Below are 18,713 nucleotides of genomic sequence, written 5' to 3' on the forward strand. Positions count from 1 at the left end.
TTCTCCCACATGGATTCAGGCGCCCAAGTATTTGGGCCATCTCCTGCTGCTTTCCCAGGCACATTAGCAGGGAGCTAGATTAGAAGCAGAGCAGCTGGGATATGAACCAGTGCCCATAGGGGATGCCAGCACTGCAGGTGGTGGCTTCACCTTATATGCCACAGCACCAGCTACAGCCTATTCATTTTAAATTAATAACTAAAGATTATCTGCTGTTCAGTCTCCAGGCTTTGGCTTGGCCCAGCCTCTGCTGTTGTGGACATTTGGGGAGTGAACCAGAGGTTGAAAGATCTCTTTTCTTATGTCTCTCCCTCTCTAACCTTGCCTTTCAAATAAATAAATGAGTCTTTGAAATAAAAATACATACACACACACAAACACACACAGTACCAACACAGTGGGTAAAGCCATGGCCTGCTGTGCCAGCATCCCATATGGGTGCTGATTCAAGTCCCAGCTGCTCCACTTCCAATCTAGCTCCCTGCTAATGTGCCTGGGAAAGCATCAGAAGGTGGCCCAAGTGCTTGAACTACTGCATTCATGTGGGAGGCCTGGAAGAAGCACCTGGCTTTAGATTGGCTCAGCTGAGGTCAATTTGGGAAGTGAACCAGCCGATGGAAGATCTGTCTCTACCACTTCTCTGTAACTCTGCCTTTCAAATAAATAATAGATTTTTAAAATGGGGGAAAAGGGCAGTTTTGTTGCCTTCCCTTTCCTTAGAGTAACATAATCAAAATCTGTTAGGCAAATGAATAAGGGAAATTCTGAGATCATGTATTGACCACAGAAGAGAATGGATTCCTTGTGCATTTTCTGCAAGCCCATGCTAATTAGAACCAAGGGAAGCATAACAAAAAAGGGGAGGCCTATATCCCTCTTATTTGTCTTCTTTGTTCATTGGAGCAGTGGAGAGTTGAGTAATGTAATATTGGTGTTTGTCTCCATACAGTTCACTTCTATTTAGCTGTTTCTTTTTTATTTTTGCATTTCTTTTTTATTTATTTTAAGAGATTTATTTGAAAGGCATAGAGACAGGGGTCTTCCATCTGCTGGTTTGATCCCCCAATGTTTGGGTGAGGCTGAAGGCCGATGAGCCCCCTTCCAGTTCTCCCATGTGGTGTGGGGTCCAAGCACCTGTCCATCACCACTGCACCTGTTGGCTGGAGTGGGACAGGAATTTGGGCAGCAGGGACTTGAATCAGCAACTGTGATGCAGGCCCTGCAGTTCTGGTTGCACCCCCAAACCATGGTGCCAGCCTTGATAAACTTTTCTTTAAAGTGGAATTAGGGGTAAAAATGATCTGAGGTGCATGTGCGGTTCCATTGTGAGAGGGGCTGAGGCCCCACGGGTGACCAGGGGCCAATAGGAACACCTGCAGCCTTGGCCCACAGGTCCCAGGCATCTCCCCTCTCCTTCTGCCCCACCCACAGCAGCCCTGCCCAGGCCCAGTCGTGCCTTAGGGATTTCCACCCCAAACTGGTCAATTCAGGTCACTTTGTGATCCCTGAACAGATTCAGTAATGCATGCTTCTTCTCTACTACAAAGATCTTATATTGGTCATATTTCCAGTTACCAAAATCAAATCAACTCACACCTGGACTCTGAGTATTCAATGATATTAGTTATCAAAATAAATGTATTCAAATATTCAAAGACCACTTCAAAGCTTAACTGCCTTCAAGAGTGTTTGGCACTTGGAACAGCCACTGTGGTTTTCTACACATGAGCACTCACTATTTTATATACCATTTAACAATTCAAACATCACTTCAGCTTCAGCAATACACAACAATAGAATGGATGATTCTACATAATAAACATGTTACATTAGTTTGGACTTAAAACCTAGAACTAAAACCATGTGGTAATATGGATGGATTTAAGGAAAGATGTAGAGCTAGGTAGCTAAGGCCACAGAATCCCAGATCTATTGATTTTAAGTGAGTCTAGAACAACAGCATTCCATTGCATTATCTTCCATCTCAGAGTCCTGCTTTTCCAGTGAGACCCACCCCACTCAGACCATGTATTTCCTGCCTGTGTCTTCACGGTGGTGGAAGCTGTTCTCATACAGGCATCTCCTGGATAGTCACCAGCTTCCTGATTTACTACCTGAACTGGAATCAACAGTTGTGAGGGATGTTTCCCAAACACCCAGGCTGAACTGAATGTTCGTCTCTGGCAGTCAAAAACTTCTGCCTTAGGAAACAGAACATGTCCTCTACTCTGGGGCTCCTTTTTCTTCTCATGGGGTTCTGTGGTGATCTGTGGTTTTCAACACAAGTCCTGGGAGCATTCTGACTCAAAAGAAAGACCAGGGATAAGAGTTCTTTCTGGGGGCTGGTGTTGTGGCATAGCAAGTTACACTGCTGCCTGCAGCAATAACATCCCACATGGATGCCAGTTTGATTCCCAGCTGCTCTACTTCTTCCCTAGCTCCTTGCTGGGTAAAGCAGCAGAGAATGGCCCAAGCACTTGGTCCTCTGCCCCCACATGGGAGACCTGGAGGAAGCTGCTGGCTTCAGCCTGGCCCAGCCCTGGCCATTGTGGCTGTCGCTCCCCCTCTTCATGGAGGAACGACACTAAGCCCTGCCTAGGCTTCATATCCGAGTCACGGCACCATTATGTCACTCCCCGTCTTCGTGGAGGAACAACACAGGACCCTGCGCTGTTCTTTCGTCTGCTCAGCCCTCCCCGGGTTTGCTGCTGGTTCTTCCCGGGTTGGCTACTGTCCCTTCCACCTCCGTGGAAGGGTGGTTCCCCCTGGCCACATTCCCCACTTCCGCAGGGGAGCGGCACACCGCCGGCCGGCTCTCTCAGGGGCTGCACAGGTGTTCCCCTTAGATGTTCCCCTTAGATGTACCTGGTGCATGCCGTCTCTCTCCTCCTTTATAGTCCTCCTCCGCCAATCCCAACTCGGCTGCCCACACGCCGAGTACGCTGCTCTCCAATCAGAAGCAAGTCCTACAGTTTATTGGTTGAACTGGAGGCAGCTGTGTAGAAGCCTCTTTCTTCTCTCCCAGCGCCATATTGTGGGAGAGCAGATGCATAGAATAAGTCTTAATTCCAGTAACAGTATAGTCCGAATTGCTCCCCACAGATCCCCCTTTCTTTTTATTTTTTGGCGTTGATACGCGCCTGTCTTCGGTGTCCCGCGGCACACACTCTGCTCTACTTGCTAGAGTTGCCACAGGTTCTCACAAGTCCTATCAATCAGGCAAACTGAATCCGGGTCCTCTCTTCGCCATGTTGTGAGGAGGTTTCTAGGCACTGATGCATGCCTGTGTTCGGTGCCCTGCAGCGCATGCTCTACTCTGCTAGAACTGCCTGCAGGTGCTTACAAAACCTATCAGGCAAACCGAATCCAAGCCTTCTCATTGCCGTATTGTGGGGAAGACTTATTAGTGTTGGTTTGTGCCTATCTTCGGTGACCTGCAGCTCATACTCTGGTCGAGCTGCCTGCTGGTGCTTACCGCCTTACTAATCAGGCAGACCGAATCCAAGCTCTCTCATTGCTGTGTTGTGGGGAGGCCTTATTGATGTTAATTCGTGCCTGTCTTCGGTGACCTGCGGCGCATAAGCTGCTAGCCGCCTGCAGGTGCTCATCACCTCACTAATCAGGCAGACCGAATCCAAGCTCTCTCATTGCAGTATTGTGGGGAGGCCTTTCTATTTCTCTATTTCTCTATCTCCGGGCATTCCTATTTCTCCCATTTTACTTCTGTCTGCCAACATTCCTATTTCTCTCATTTTACTTCTAAACTTCTGTTTCTCTTATCCCTGCGGCTTCCCGGCGGCGCTCGCCCCGAGGCTGCTTCTCGGCACCTCGCCCCGTGGCAGCTTCACGGCTCTGCACGGCTTCCCGGCGCCTCGCCCCGCCGGCGGGTTCCCGGCTCTGCGCGCACGCTCCGCAGTCTCCACGCACTTCGCGCCCGCACCACGGCCTCGCGCCAGCCCCGCATTCCCTATCTATTCACGCCCCGTGCTCTCTCTGCACGCGGCGGCTTCCGCGAATGTTTCCGCCACCACCGGCATTCAGTCCAAGTTCCCCGGACTAACCTGGCGAATTCCAACCTGGCGGCCCACGTCTCTGCTTCTGGTTCCAGATCTTCGCCTCTTGCTCCCCAGGGTGACTTGAAGAATTCCAAGGTGGCTTATGTTTCCGCCTCGGCCTGCACTCGCGGCTTCATCCTCCCTAACATTTTTCTCTACCCGGTATGTTTCCCTAAGTTTTCTTCCAACAATATTCCTCCCTCATTTCTCCTGGCCTCTCCCCACAGTCCGTATCCAAGTCTAAGTTTCTTATAGGTTTCACTTTCACTTTCAACCTGCAGTCCGTATCTGAGTCTAAGTTTCTTCTTGCTTTCACTTTAAATCCTAACTTCTTTCCCACATTCCGTATCCGAGTCTTTGCCTAGGCTTTCAATAGCTTCTGGCACCTTTTTCGTCCGGCTTTTCCCTAGGCTGTTTGCTAGTCTCTCTCTCTGGCATTTTCCACTTCTTCCCGTTTCTTCCCTTCCGAGTTTTCTATCCGTCCTAGATTTCCTATCCGAGTCACGGCACCATTATGTCGCTCCCCGTCTTCATGGGGGAACGACACTAAGCCCTGCCTAGGCTTCATATCCGAGTCACGGCACCATTATGTCGCTCCCCGTCTTCGTGGAGGAACGACACAGGACCCTGCGCTGTTCTTTCGTCTGCTCGGCCCTCCCCGGGTTTGCTGCTGGTTCTTCCCGGGTTGGCTACTGTCCCTTCCACCTCCGTGGAAGGGTGGTTCCCCCTGGCCACATTCCCCACTTCCGCAGGGGAGCGGCACACCGCCGGCCGGCTCTCTCAGGGGCTGCACAGGTGTTCCCCTTAGATGTTCCCCTTAGATGTACCTGGTGCATGCCGTCTCTCTCCTCCTTTATAGTCCTCCTCCGCCAATCCCAACTCGGCTGCCCACACGCCGAGTACGCTGCTCTCCAATCAGAAGCAAGTCCTACAGTTTATTGGTTGAACTGGAGGCAGCTGTGTAGAAGCCTCTTTCTTCTCTCCCAGCGCCATATTGTGGGAGAGCAGATGCATAGAATAAGTCTTAATTCCAGTAACAGTATAGTCCGAATTGCTCCCCACAGTGGCCATTTAGGGAGTGAGTCAGCAGATGGACCTCTGTGTTTCCCTCTCTTTTTCTCTCTGTAACTATGCCTTGCAAATAAATACAACTTCAAAAAGTTATTCTCCATCAAGTAATACACCCTTTTCCAGGCAGTTGTAAAGCTGGGAATCATAGCTTCTTTTATATTTTGGATAATAAGAGTTTTGGTTTGAAAGCATGTTCATCTGAGACAAAGATCACTCATTATCCTTTGTTAGAGAAGGGGGCTCTGTTCTTTGAAAGTGAAAGTTAGAAGCAGTAATGTGTGATGAGCTCCACCTGTCAGGTCTGGGGAGACTTATTTGAAAGACAGGACACCAGGAGAGGAAGCTTTTCAGATTCCCTGGCCCTTGCTTTATTCTTATGTCTTTACTTCTTTTGTTGCATCTTGATGTCAAGAGTGTACTCTTTATGCTGAAGTGAGGAATTGTGTCTAACCTCTTTTGGGCCTTTTTCTAAGCAGAGTGTATATATTTTTCTTGCATATAAGGATGGCTTCTGGGGTGGGTGGATCTTTTTTGGAAGTTTTCACAAGCCAGCCAGTAGCCTATATTTTCTTCACAGAATTCAGTTTTTAGAAAAGCCTCCAATACAGCCAGTCCATCTGTAGGTAGGGAAGAGAAGGGAGAAAAATAAAAAGAAACATGAGGAATATGAGGAAGCTAATGATCAAATAATCCCTTGTACTTTTCTAGTACTAGGATTAGCTATTCTCTAGTTTTTACTCAATCCTGTAATCCTGCGGATTTAGCTCTTTAAAGACAAAGATGCCTGTAGGCAAAATACTTAAGTTGGTTCCATACTACTAAAACAGAAATACTTCAGTTTGTTTTAGTGCCAAAAATGTATTTACAGGAGAGGCATAAATCCTCAGGGAACTAAGTCTCTTGCAAACACTGCATGCAATGAAAAGCATCCTCAGCCTCAACCAAGAGCACTGCCATTGCAGAGCTGAAGGCTGATTTATCTTCCCCACCTGGTATGAATATGCTGAGAAATAAGTGGAGATAAACAGACCTTCTAGGTTAAGTCAAATTCTCCCTGTTGAGCTGCTGATTTGAGGACACAGCCTTTCTGCACTCTTGTGATACTTGCAATGGATTCAATTCAAGCCTAATTCACAATTGCTGGCCAGCAGCTCCTGGAATGCTTCTGACCACAACAATGCTTCCTTCAGGGAAGGTCTGCAAGAGCAGTTCTCTAATGAGTTGTGCTCAGAGCACTTCCCCTCCCAGCTCAGCAGTGAGCTCTTCAGATTGCAAACACAGGAATCTCAACTTACTTGATGAAAGCTTGCTACCTGCTTTTCTTGCCAATTGTGGCCTTCCCAGGAATGGTGGAGTTTTGCCATAGGTAGCTCAACCCAGTCTTCAATACTCTTATTCTTACAAAAAAAAAAAAAAAAAGACAATTCACTAAGTGGTCATCCTTGAATACACTACTGAGCCTGAATGCATTTTTACCAAATAAAGTCACCCAACAGCTATAAACCAAAAGCCAACAACAGGCTTACCCACCTAATATTACACTCAGTCCCGAAGTACTGAGCAGTTTCATCAGTTGCTCAGAATGTAACTACGTTGTGAGGACTAAAGATAGGACTGCCCAAATTTTAATTATCAATACACTGCACAGCTAATAAAGCAGATGCTGTCTCTGGCCCACAAAAGGAGACAATTTCCCTGCAAGGTTAACCGCAATCGGGAGACATTTTGCACCTGATGGAACCCACAGCAGAACTGCCTTGAGCCGGCTCCTTTCCTTTCCTTTCCACCTTCGGTCCTGGATGGGACAGAGACCACGCACAGGAGGTGCCATTGGTCACCCGTGGCCCCCTGTCTACCTGCAATGCTCCTGGTAGGAAGATGCCACAGAACAGTGATTTGTTCCATGATTGTCACTGTGTGAGATCATCCCATCATGAGAAAATGACCATGGATTCCAATGAGATATCAACCGCAGAAGCACTTCCCCCAGCATCAGTGCAGGAGGGTGGATGATGGAAGGCACAGCATGGCCAGGACTCTAGGGACCCTGCAGGACTCTGCTGCCCTGGATGCCTATAGCAGGCAGCTGCATGCGGCCCAGTGTGCCAACAGCGCCCTCCTACGAAACCCTTCCCCCTGTCTGCCCATGCAGACCACACAGATGCTGTGTCAGTGAGTAAATCAGCACCGCGCACTTGGTTTTCCTGATGAGACGGCCTTCATTACTTCCCCAAGCGCAGCACGTGCTGCAAGCCTCAGCCAGCAGGGCCGGCGGGAGAGGTGGGCGGTCGCACTCACCAGGTCTGTCTCTTCTTCTCCTGACCCTCCTGACTCAGGGGCCACCACCTGCATTCTAGCCCCAAGGTACAAAACAGCCAAGAAGCTAAAGGACCCACATCACTGGCCTACACCGCAACTACCAGCTGCCCAACAATGACCACCGCCTTTATAGCCAGCCTACATGGGGCGGGTCTGGCAGCACTGGTCCTGCCCCAGGGCAGGAAGGATTGGCCCAAGGTTCCCCGCTGGGCGGAGCCTGAGCTGTCCTGCAGCAGATTCTGGAAGCAAGAGAGCTGCTGATGGCTGAGGCCCTGGCTCAGAGCACACTTAGTGAGACCCCATGCCCGGCAAGGGCGCTGGGGCCCTGGACTTTCCCAGGCTGCAGTCCTAGGGTGGAGGCTTACTCGGCCCTCCTTCCCCAGCCCTGCCCACAGGTGGAGCGGGGTTCCCACAGGGCATCTTCCTTCATGGGAGCATGGGTGAACCCCAAATGCCGCGACTCCCAGTTCTGAGTGCTGGCCCGCAGCCTTCCAGGAGGGAGTAGGATACAGAGACTTTGTGGGGAGGTGACACTTGAGCTGGGCCTGTATTTTGGGTTTGCTCTGGATGCACAACCCAGTGCGCCTGGACCTGCGGGTCTGCTGCAGGCCTCCTGGAGGCTCTGGGAGCTGGGTGTCCTGGTGGCAAGGGCAGGAGGGCAGGAGGTCGAGGCGCTGAGCTCCCGCTGGGTGCACCAGGCACTTTGGAGCTGTTCAGAGTAAGGAGTTGAGGTCACCTCCTGAACCACTGCTGGTCCCAAACTCCTGGTTTGGGATTTGCCAGAACCCTGAATTAGGGGTGTGGTGGGGGTGGTAGTGGTTGGCTTCAATGCACTGTATTTGTGAATTCTTCAAACACAGCTTCTCCCTACTCCTGCAGGCTTTCAGGTGATTGAGGAGGACAGAGTCCCTCCACTGCAAAGTGACTGAAGTTTGGAAACTACGTCCAGAACATCACAGTGTGTATTCAGCTGATCATCCTTGAGGCCTGCAGGTGGACAGCAAGAGCAACTGTAAGATATTAACTACTGTAGATACTCTCCTTTCTTTCCGGTAGACCCACCAAAAGAGAATGGGAGATGAGTACTTGAACATTGGAACCAGTCAGCATGCTAGGGTGAGCTGCCAGTACTTGGAGCTCAGGAGTGGACATGGAGAGCAAAACATGCATTGTAACTAAAGAGGACAGTTAGGCATTTTACTGTGAAAAGGGAAATCATTTAAAAGTGAGCAAGACACCTTAAGTAAATGTCTGTATATTTATTTTTGTTTATTTGCAAGGCAGAGAGAGCCCTTCCATTTATTGCTCATTCCTCAAATGTCTGCACCAACCAGAGCTGGTTCAGGCTGAAGCCAGGAACTCAGTGTGGGTCTCCCACACAGGTGGCAGGGACTCAAGTACTTGAGCCATCAGCTGCTGCCTCCCAGGGTTCTGTTAGCAGGAAGCCAGAAGCAGAAGCAGGGCTAGGGCTTGAGCCCTGAGAATTCTGACTGGGATGTGGAAGGCTTTACCACTATGCCAAACACATGCTCCAGTAAGGTGTTTCAACACGTTTGCAAAATGTAAGAATGTGGTTTTAAATATATGCTCTTCATCTTAAAAATTTGCATAATCTTATATTCAGTTTCATATGATTCAATACTTATTATTAAATACAAGTAACATTTAGACACATGCTTTCCTCACCAATACAAACCTCAGTAATTTTTTCACTTAGAACCTTGAATATTAGCATTCATTCAGACTGAAGTTCACTCATAGGCTGGGAATTCTGACAAAGAGACAGTAGGGAAAAAAATCTAGATGTGTAGCTGATACCTAGTAAGATTCTGAACCTGACTGATAGAATCTCAGTAACTGTTCAGAGAGTCACTTCATACCTCTCCCCTCTGTAATGAGAAGACTGTGTCCTTTGGCCACTTTCACATGATGTTATGTAAATCTAACCTGAAAAGCCTTTTATAAATTCTGAAGTACCATACAGAAGCATATTATGCATTTCCATATGAGTGAAAAAAGGCAATGTCAAAGGCATAGCTATTTCAGAGAGAAGTTAGGAGGATTGGCTCAGTTTGTAAATGTGTAAGTACCATTAAATATCTACATATTTGAAATAGATTTATAGAGTGTGGAGTTCATGATAGATATTGAATAAATGCACTCTGGATAATAAGCAAATATCAGAAATAATGCCACACCCATCAGTGTTTAAACTCTTCAGACAGCTCCGTGCCAGGGAAGTGCAGTGATCCCTGTAAATTAACAAAAATCAATCTGTGTATACCCATGGAAGCCACTGGTTTATATGCAGTCTATACTAGAGGTTTTTGTGCTTAGTAAAATAACTTGATTTTTTAATGAATGCTTTCAGACTGATACCTGATGCTGAGTGGCAGACAATTTTTTCTGAAAAGTACATGGTTGAGAAATATAAATATAAATCAGTTTATAATTTTTGTGTCTGAAGATTTTTCTGCATTGAGATAATACCTGCAATAATCAGAAGACTTTTCCTCAAAAAGTTGCTACATTGATGCATCTTCATTTATGTATGTAATGTATGTTTAGGTAAAAGGAAGAGAGAGAGAGAGAGAGAGATCTATCATCTGCTGGCTCACTTCCAGATGGCCACAATAGCTGGGGTGAGCCAGGCCGAAGCCAGGACCCTGGAAGTCTGCCCCAGTCCCCCATGGGGGTGCAGGAACCCAAACTCTTGGGCAATCTTTGCTGCTTTCCCAAGCAAAGAGCTGGACGAGAAGTGAAGGAGGTGAGTCTCAAAGCAGTGCCATAAGGCATGCTGCTGTTGCAGTTGGCAACTTACTCCTTTGTGCCACAATGCTGGCCCTGGATTGATGACATATTTAAGTGCTGCCACTGGCTTTTGGCTAAATAGGATGACTTAACATGTTTTCCACTCTGTGGAAGAGGAACAAATCAGGCAGTTGGTTGTAAAAGTTGCCCATGGAAACCACAGCCTGAGAAAGATGAATCAACTCACCTTGCATTTTCCACCTCGCATCTACACCACCCTTTTCTGGACAAACATCTGATTGTATGCCCTTGTGATGGAGGTTCTCAGGGTGCTGGAACTTTTTGTAATTTTTTTAAAAATATAGATTAAGAAGAAGGCAAATAAACAAAAAATTACAAACTGCTGCCAATACCAAGAAGAGATTATTGAGCGTAAAAGGTCACCTGTTGGAGCCAGCACTGTGGCACATCAGGTTAAAGCCCTGGCCTGAAATACAGGCATCCCATATGAGTGCTGGTAGAGTCCCAGCTACTCCACTTCCAGTCCAGCCTCCTGCTAATGCACCTGGGAAAACAGTAGAGGATGGCCCAATCCTTGGGCCCTTTTGCTCATGTGGAGACCCAGAAAAAGCTCCTGGCTCCTGGCTTCTGATCAGCTCACTCTCTACCTCTCCATATAACTTTTTCAAATGAATAAAAATTTTTTTAAAAAAGGTATCCTGCCATACTTCTTTCTTCCCTGTTAATTCCTAGGAATTAAAAATTGTTACGGGGCCAGCACTGTGGCAAAATGGGTTATAGCAACACCTGCAGCACTAGCATGCTCTATGGGCACCATTGCATGTTCTACTTCTGATGCAGGTCTCTGAAAACATACTGGGAAAGCAGTAGAATATGGTAGAAATCCTTGAGTCTTGCACCCAAGCGAGAGACCTGGATGAAATTTCCCTGACGCCTGGCTTTTTTTTTTTTAAAGATTTGTTTATTTATTTGAAAGAGTTACAAACACCCACCCACACACAGAGAGAGAGAGAGAGAGAGAGAGAGAGAGAGGTCTTCCATCTGATGGTTTACTCCCCAGCTGGTTGCAATGGCTGGAGCTGCGCTGATCTGAAGCCAGGAGCTAAGAGCTTCAAGTTCTCGCATGCATGTGCATGGGCCCAAGCACTTGGGCCATTTTCTACTGCTTTCCCAGGACATAGCCACGAGCTAGATCAGAAGTGGAGCAGCAAGTACTCAAACCAATGCCCATATGGGATGCCCATAATGTTTTCTTTAATTGGAGAAATGTTCCTTTGATAGAATGAGCGTATGACCCCACAATATTCTCTACTTCCTCATAATAGGGTCTGAGATGTAAAAGTCATGATTAATTTCTTAGAAGAAAATTTACATACCCAGAAGCAAAGAGTGAAAATTAACCTTTTGTTTTTCTCATGAATGAATCAGAGTTTCAAAACTAATACTTAACTTGTATTTTAGAGGAGTTAATGACTTAACCATCTCTTCTATTAGAAATACTACGTTGTGGCCAGTGCTGTGGCACAGCAGGTTAAAGCACTGTCCTGAAGTGCCAGCATCCCATATGGGCTCCGGTTCTAGTCCCAGCTGCTCCTCTTCTGATCCAGCTCTCTGCTATGGCCTGGGAAAGCAATAGATGGCCCACATCTTTGGGCTGTTCTGAAGCTCTTAGCATAGTGAACATATATTAGATTCTCATTATTGAAATCTTTAGAAATGTCAGAAAGCATGTAACTTTCTTTAATGATCTGAAACAGAGATGAGATCCATAAGGGCAGAACTGCTCAGCAGCCACACTGCAGGAATATGTATCTTTCTGACGATATCTTCATCTGCTTCTTGCAGTTGCAGCTAGTCTATGAGCTCTTGGTCTGTTTTCTGCCCTTGGGAGGGCCTAGGGTGCTCTATATTGTCTGTAAGGATTCAAAATTTGTTGTATATTAGTGTCTAATCATAAAATTTCCAAAGTGACAAGCTGGATGTAATAAACTATTCCAGACTGCAAAAAAAAATATACAAACATGGTGTACTGTCTATAAAGTACAGCGGTAAATCTCTATTATAGAGATACACATCTCTACACAATTCTCTGTTTCTTTCCCTCTGAAAGTCTACATTCAGCTATCGATGGTACGATTACTTAGGAATAGATTTCATATACTTAGTTTCATAGTCAGTGAACTCGGAATTATTATTGTAGTATTGAGGATTGTACTGACTAAAACACTATGTTTATTCCATGTTAAATAACATCATCGTATCTTTGGATTCCATTTGTCCTGCTACTGATGTATTCACAGGAGAGGGGAGGTGGGAGGAAAACCCAAGATCCATCAGGGTGGAGGAGGAATGTCAGAGGCTGTGGTTCTATTGTACTGCAGCTTGGGTTCTGGAAGAACACATTAATGCACCCAGATGGTTTGAAGCTAACTGAGGGCCTATGTTCTGTACAATTGTCTGTGGTGCTGCATTTTCATTTATGTAAAATTTATTTTCTTCAAGTAATATATTAATTTGGATGAAAATGAAGATGTTAAGGAATTTTCAGAATGGGTCTGTTTAACCCTCATTGGCTTTGTTTTTAGGCACTTAACTCAGAAAAGAAAAGATAGAAAAATACATTTTGGGTTCTCTTCATCTGTACCACGGCACTCTTTGGTTAAGATTTGTCATTTTGTCATATTTGATTCTCTAGACTCCCTGAAAAATCCCCTACTTCATTAGATGGAGTCCGTGTCTCACCATGGCAGTGAAAAGTTTAAAATGTTCCAGCTTTGCATTTAGCTAGGCCGTGGACACATGCCATGGCACTTGCCAGCCAATTGTGTCAGGGGCATCATCTGAATCAGAATTACTTGCATGAAAACAAGGAGTTGCAGATTCTTCCAGTGAAAGTGGAGAGGAGCAAGAGCTGCAGAACATTGCCAGGGTTGAATGTGCCATGGGATGCCATGTGGTGGCTGGTGTCTGGGGTGCTGGTTCTGCAGAAGATAGGGCTTATGGGGGCTGGTGCTGTGGTATAGCAGGTAAGGCTGCCTCCTGCAGTGCCAGCATCCCATATGGTCACCTGTTGGAGTCCAGCTTGCTCCACTTCCAATCCAGGTGTGCTGTGGCCTGAGAAAGCAGTAGAAAATGGCCCACGTCCTTGGACCCCTGAACCCACATGGGAGACCTGGAAGAAGCTCCTAGCTCCTGGCTTTGGATCAGCTCAGCTCTGGCCATTGCATCCAATTGGGGAGTAAACCAGCAGATGGAAGATTCTCTCTCTCTCTCTCTCTCTCTCTCTCTCTCTCTCTGCCTCTCCTCTCTCTGTAATTCTGACTTTCAAATAAATAAATCTTTTTTTTAAAAAAAAAGCTTATGCTTAAGGGTAGTGTTCATGGAAAATGTGTGGGACATTTTTCAGCAAGATTTTAGATGAATTTTCCAACCCCTGAACCTCCTAGAGATTAGAATAGACTTCTAAGGCATAACTTCCACTTATGCTTAATTAGGTTCTTGTTTTGAATTGTTTTTGATGAAACAGCAAGGAATTCTGAGTTATAGACTTCCTATTTCAGAGACAGGAGAACAGTGATGCCTGCATTATAATTAAATAATGCCTATCACCCTTTCTTAAGCAACAAATGATCACAGATTCTCCCTTTGCTGCTAAGTAATGAGCATGGTGATTCTTCCCACCATAACCATCTTCCCACCTACACTCCCTCCCCTCTTCCTCCTTCCTCTCCTATTGACATGGAATGCCTTACATAGCTAGGGTGAACATTTAACCCGCTGGCCCTAGGTGTTCATACACTTCAACTCTGTGTGATTATTCATATGCCCTTTTTATGACAAGGCTTATGTCAGAATGACAAATTATATATTCACCTAATACTGAGAGTCATCAAATTGATTTCTATTTTCTTCTCTCTTAGGCAGTTCTTGAGGGGCAGAAATATTTATTTTGTATATCATGTATTTATTCAACTAAAAGACTGACTGTCAAGATGCTGAGTTTTAGTGTCAAAGCAAATATGTTTCTAGACCCCATGAAGTTTACAGTCTGGCAAGAAAGAGCCATCTACCCCAAGAATATTGTTTAACATAGTAAATGCTGGTGTGAAGCCAGTGGATAAAGATTGAAGCATTCTTAATCTAGCACTAACTCTAATCCCATGATCTCTAATTGAGAGAAGTAATCAGAAACACAGAACTCCATGTTACCCAGTTATCTCTTTGAATTTCTGATTAAAAAATAAAACATATCAAACAACACACAAATACCTAGGAGTGCATAATATTTATATACTATCTTGATATTAAAAATAAGAAAAAATAACCATGAAAAATAGCAACTTTGAATCTCCTTTGTTTTCTAGACAAGTTATAATCCTATGTGGTTCTTTACAGTACATTATTACCGTAAATTACAGTAGATTACAGTAAATTATTACAGTAAATAATTACAGTAAATTATTTTTGGAGGTACTCTTCATCTCTCTCACATTTTTCCATTTGATAAATCAGATTTTAAAAACTGAGACACAAGACAAAAGAAATATCTTTAAGTTAGTATTATATATTGATTGACATTCTAAAAAACAGTTATTTATTTATTTGAAAGTCACAGTTACACAGAGAGGAAGGGGAGAGAGAGAGAGAGAGAGAAACATCTTCCATCTTTTGGTTCACTCACCAATTGGTCAAAATTGCTGGAGCTGTACAGCTCCAATGCCAGCAGCCAGGAGCTTCTTCTGGGTCTCCCACACAGATGCAGCTGCCCAAGGACTTGGGCCATCTTCCACCACTTTCCCTGGCCATAGCAGAGAGTTGGATCGAAAGCAGAGTAGCCGGGTTCAACCTCCAACCATATGGAATGTCAATGCTTTACATGCTATGCCACAGTGCTGGCCCCTTGATTGGCCTTTAACTTAGACTTTTTTATGATATTAAAAAACACCATATTTTTCTAAGCTCTTTCCATTCAGTTTCTATTTTGTAAACTCCAGATAATACTGTCCCCAGAATTAATCTAAGGTATAAATGCTATGATATAAGGCATTTAACCCCTTAACCTGTCTCTTTGAATACGCAGCTATGTTAGCTCTGTGTCCATTCTTCTGTCTCTGTACTAGATGAATAAAAAGACAGTGTAAAATGATTTGAAAAGAACTATAAGGGGTCAGTGCTGTGCTGCTGCTGCCAATTGGGGAGTGAACCAGCAGATGGTAAACCTCTCTCTCTCTCTCTCTGTCTCTGCCTCTCCTTCTCTGTAACTCTGACTTCCAAATAAATCAATAAATCTTAAAAGAACTATAAACATCAATAAAACACAAATGAAAATTGTATTCTCAAAACTGGATATTAAACCATGCCTTCTACACCTCTGTTAAAAGCTACATTCTATCATAGTCATTTATGATTTCTAGGGCCAAAGTAGTAAATAAGATTTTTCTGGAAGAGACAGAGGTTATGAGGGAGCCAGGATTTGGGGTCAGTTAGCAGCAGTGAGTGTCACTCTTTCAGATTTGATTCAGGAAAGGAAGAAATCAACTGATCCCTGAGATTTTGGTGGGGGGAAGGAAAGGAAGGAGGGACTGAATAAAAGCAAAGGCCCTCTGGTTGTGGGCACCCACCCCTGACTACAGCCCTTGGGAGGGTCAGCTGGTGTCTCTAGGGATGCTGCGGCCTGTACTCCATTTCCCAGAGTTCCCAGGAGCTCGGATGTATTATGCCTTCTGAATGCCTGTGCACATGCATGTGCTGCTGCCATTCCCTGGGGCCTGAGTTGGACCAGAGGGAGTTCATTCCCTGATCAGGGTCAGCCCTGGGGGCTGTGCTGCTCCTTCTCTGGCATTTACTGCATCTCCTGCTCTGCACGTGCGATCCCAGGGACTTTCCAAGTGCTCACCCTGAGCCTGCCTCCTGCTGGTCTTCCCTCTTCATCCTCCACCTGTGGGTCCCACTTACCAGGGAGTCTCTTCCCGCCACTCCCGGAATCACTCCCCGTGTGTCCAGAAGAAAGGGTACCTGCTCCAGGGACTTTCTGCTGCAGGTTTGGCATGCAGGAAGGGGCGGGGACATGTGTGGGAGAAGGGTGGGTGCCAGGGAGCCATAGATCATGGCAGCTTCCCCCGAAGTCAGGACTGGGACCCGGGCTGTTCTGTCTCCCACCTCCACTTCCCAGGCTCCCAGTGCCTGGAATCTCTCCTGCAGGACCTCACCCAAACTGTCCCTAATGCGCTTTATTTAGTGGTTACAGGAGAGAGGGGGCAGCATTCTGGGAACATGCACACGCAGGGAAGGAAGGCAGAAAGACTCCAGCTCTCCACAGTTAAATAAGCTGGGTTCCCACTGTGGGTGGTCTCAGAATGCAGTCTGGCCAGGCCTCTTGATGTTTCCTGGGCTGGTTCCTGCAGGGTGGGGCTGGGTGGCCTTCAGCAGGGAGCCTGGGGCAGCAGAGGGGTGGGAAGGAGGATCTGACTGGGATCTGCCCCACTGCTCTCATCCTGCACCTCATCTTCCTGGTGGGGAGCAGTGTGAAGTGTGCATTGATCCCTCTCAAGTATTAATTATCAGATTTTTCCAATGTGGAATTTGAAGCTGTTCCAGAAACCTGGGGTGGGAAAACTCCCTTCTTTCAAACAGGCACAGAGACAGTGGAGGATCCAAGGAGTTTCTATTAATGGCCCTAGGCTCAGCTGGAATGATTTCCTGAGAATTGTGCATCAAATTCAAGTTTCTTAGCTGTTACAGCATTGGTGGGTTTAAATGGCAGCCTTCATGACTTAGGTCCACATTTCCAATGGTCAGTGGGTCCAGTATGTTTGTAAAAGAGATGCCGGGGACAGATTTATTAGGATAGATTTATGACTGGAGTTTACAGAAGCAGAACTTAGGACATCTTCCCTCCCTAGATAAGATTTCAGTGGGCAGCTGTTTCACTCGTTAATTGTGAGCATCCACTTTTAAAGGTTTGTGTTGGATGGGGTCCACTTCTCTTTCTTTGATGATGTATTTGGCTGCTTTTCATTTTCTGTCTTCAGCTATTTCTTCTCCTGTTAGCAAGGCTGTCAACTGTTTTGACCTGCCACTGATCCCTTTGCAAAATAAGAAGAGAACTAAAATTAATGCAAGTCTACTGTGTTGTCAATAACTGGAGCTACTTTTTTAAAGATTTATTTATTCATTTGAAAGAGTTACACAGAGAGAGGAGAGAGAGAGAAAGAGAGAGAGACGTCTTCTGTCCGATGGTTCACTCCCCAATTGGCAGCAACAGCTAGAGCTGTGCCAGTCCGAAGCCAGGAGCTTCTTCTGGGATGAAGCTGTTTTTTAAAATAATTATTTATTTAATTGAAAGGCAGAGTTACCGAGTGGCAGAAACAGAGATGGATGGCTGGAGCTGTTTGGATCCAAAACCAGAAGCCAGGAGCTTTGTCCAGGTCTCATAGGTGGGTGCAGGAGATGAGGGATTTGGGCCATCTTCTACTGTTTTCCCAGGCCACAGCAGAGAGCTGGATGGGAAGTGCAGCAGCCAGGATCCCAACCGGCACCCATATAGGATGCTGACACTGCAGGCAGTAGCTTTACCCACTATGCAACAGTGTTGCCCACTAACTGGAGCCCTTTTAATCTGAGTTTGCATAAAGTGGAGAATTACAACATCATAAATACAGATAAGTAACATCTTTTTCTCTGCCCAGTACTTTACAGTTACCCAGTGATCCACTGAGAATCTTACATTCCACACTGTGTAATTAAGAAGGCCAGTTACTTGTCTTATTTTGGGTTCTGTGGTTAAACCCATGACATTTTTGAAATGGGAGGATATTAGTTCTACAATTTCATAAAGACTGCTCTGTGGAAACATCAATAGAAGTTATAACTGTGAGAGTGGTAAGAAAGAAGAGGGGAAGAAATAAGTGCCCCTTACTCCACACAGAGATGTCCACAAATGGAGTAGAAGATGTGCCCTTGAAAACTATGGCTGACTTTCTGGGACAAACTGTGTTTGAGTGCTTCACATGTTCTTATAGAAAGGTGTTGCCACCAGGTTATTAGTATATTTATTTAGTTAGTTTTTAAAGATTTATTTATTTATTTGAAAATCAGAGCTACACAGAGAGAGAAGGAAAGACAGACAGAGAGAGAGAGAGAGAGAGAGAGAGATATGTCTTCCATCAGGTTCATTTCCCCAGATAATACTACATCAGTGTGAACTTTGCTCAGTTCCTGACCTATACCTTTCCTTTAACCTAGTACTTTGCCATGTAGTAGCCCATGAAAACTGCAGACTGCATAAATGAATGAATATTTGGAGGGTTGTGATTTCTTAGAGGAACATCATGAGACAGAAGGAATAAAACAAAACAAAAGTATCCTCCGTATATAGAAGATATACTGTTTTTGCAAGCTATAGAGAAGAGGAAGAAGAAGGAAAGTAGTGAGACTGGAAAGGTTGTGGCAAAGGTAATAGGCACTAGTCAAGAATTCAACAAGCCCATTAGGAAA

The 18,713-nt window shown here is 45.6% G+C and overlaps 1 long non-coding RNA gene across 2 annotated transcripts in view; it reads right to left on the reverse strand.

Annotated features, from left to right (window-relative positions):
- The window catches only part of LOC149122730 (uncharacterized), a 304,723-nt gene extending 296,888 nt beyond the window's left edge, over positions 1-7,835 (reverse strand). The window contains exons 1-4 of one of the 2 annotated variants that reach the window (XR_016219381.1): positions 7,425-7,835; positions 6,422-6,523; positions 5,578-5,743; positions 1,023-1,160 (exon numbers count right to left, since the gene is read on the reverse strand). This is a non-coding gene — a long non-coding RNA (uncharacterized LOC149122730). Of the gene's footprint in view, positions 1-1,022; positions 1,161-5,577; positions 5,744-6,421; positions 6,524-7,424 lie in introns of those variants that run through there. The other variant, XR_016219380.1, reaches the window with a different exon arrangement.
- Between the last annotated feature and the right edge of the window lie 10,878 nt (positions 7,836-18,713).

Source organism: Oryctolagus cuniculus, chromosome 13, assembly GCF_051225735.1.
Source record: "Oryctolagus cuniculus isolate XC-2025 breed Fujian yellow rabbit chromosome 13, ASM5122573v1, whole genome shotgun sequence".
Lineage (NCBI taxonomy): Eukaryota > Metazoa > Chordata > Mammalia > Lagomorpha > Leporidae > Oryctolagus > Oryctolagus cuniculus.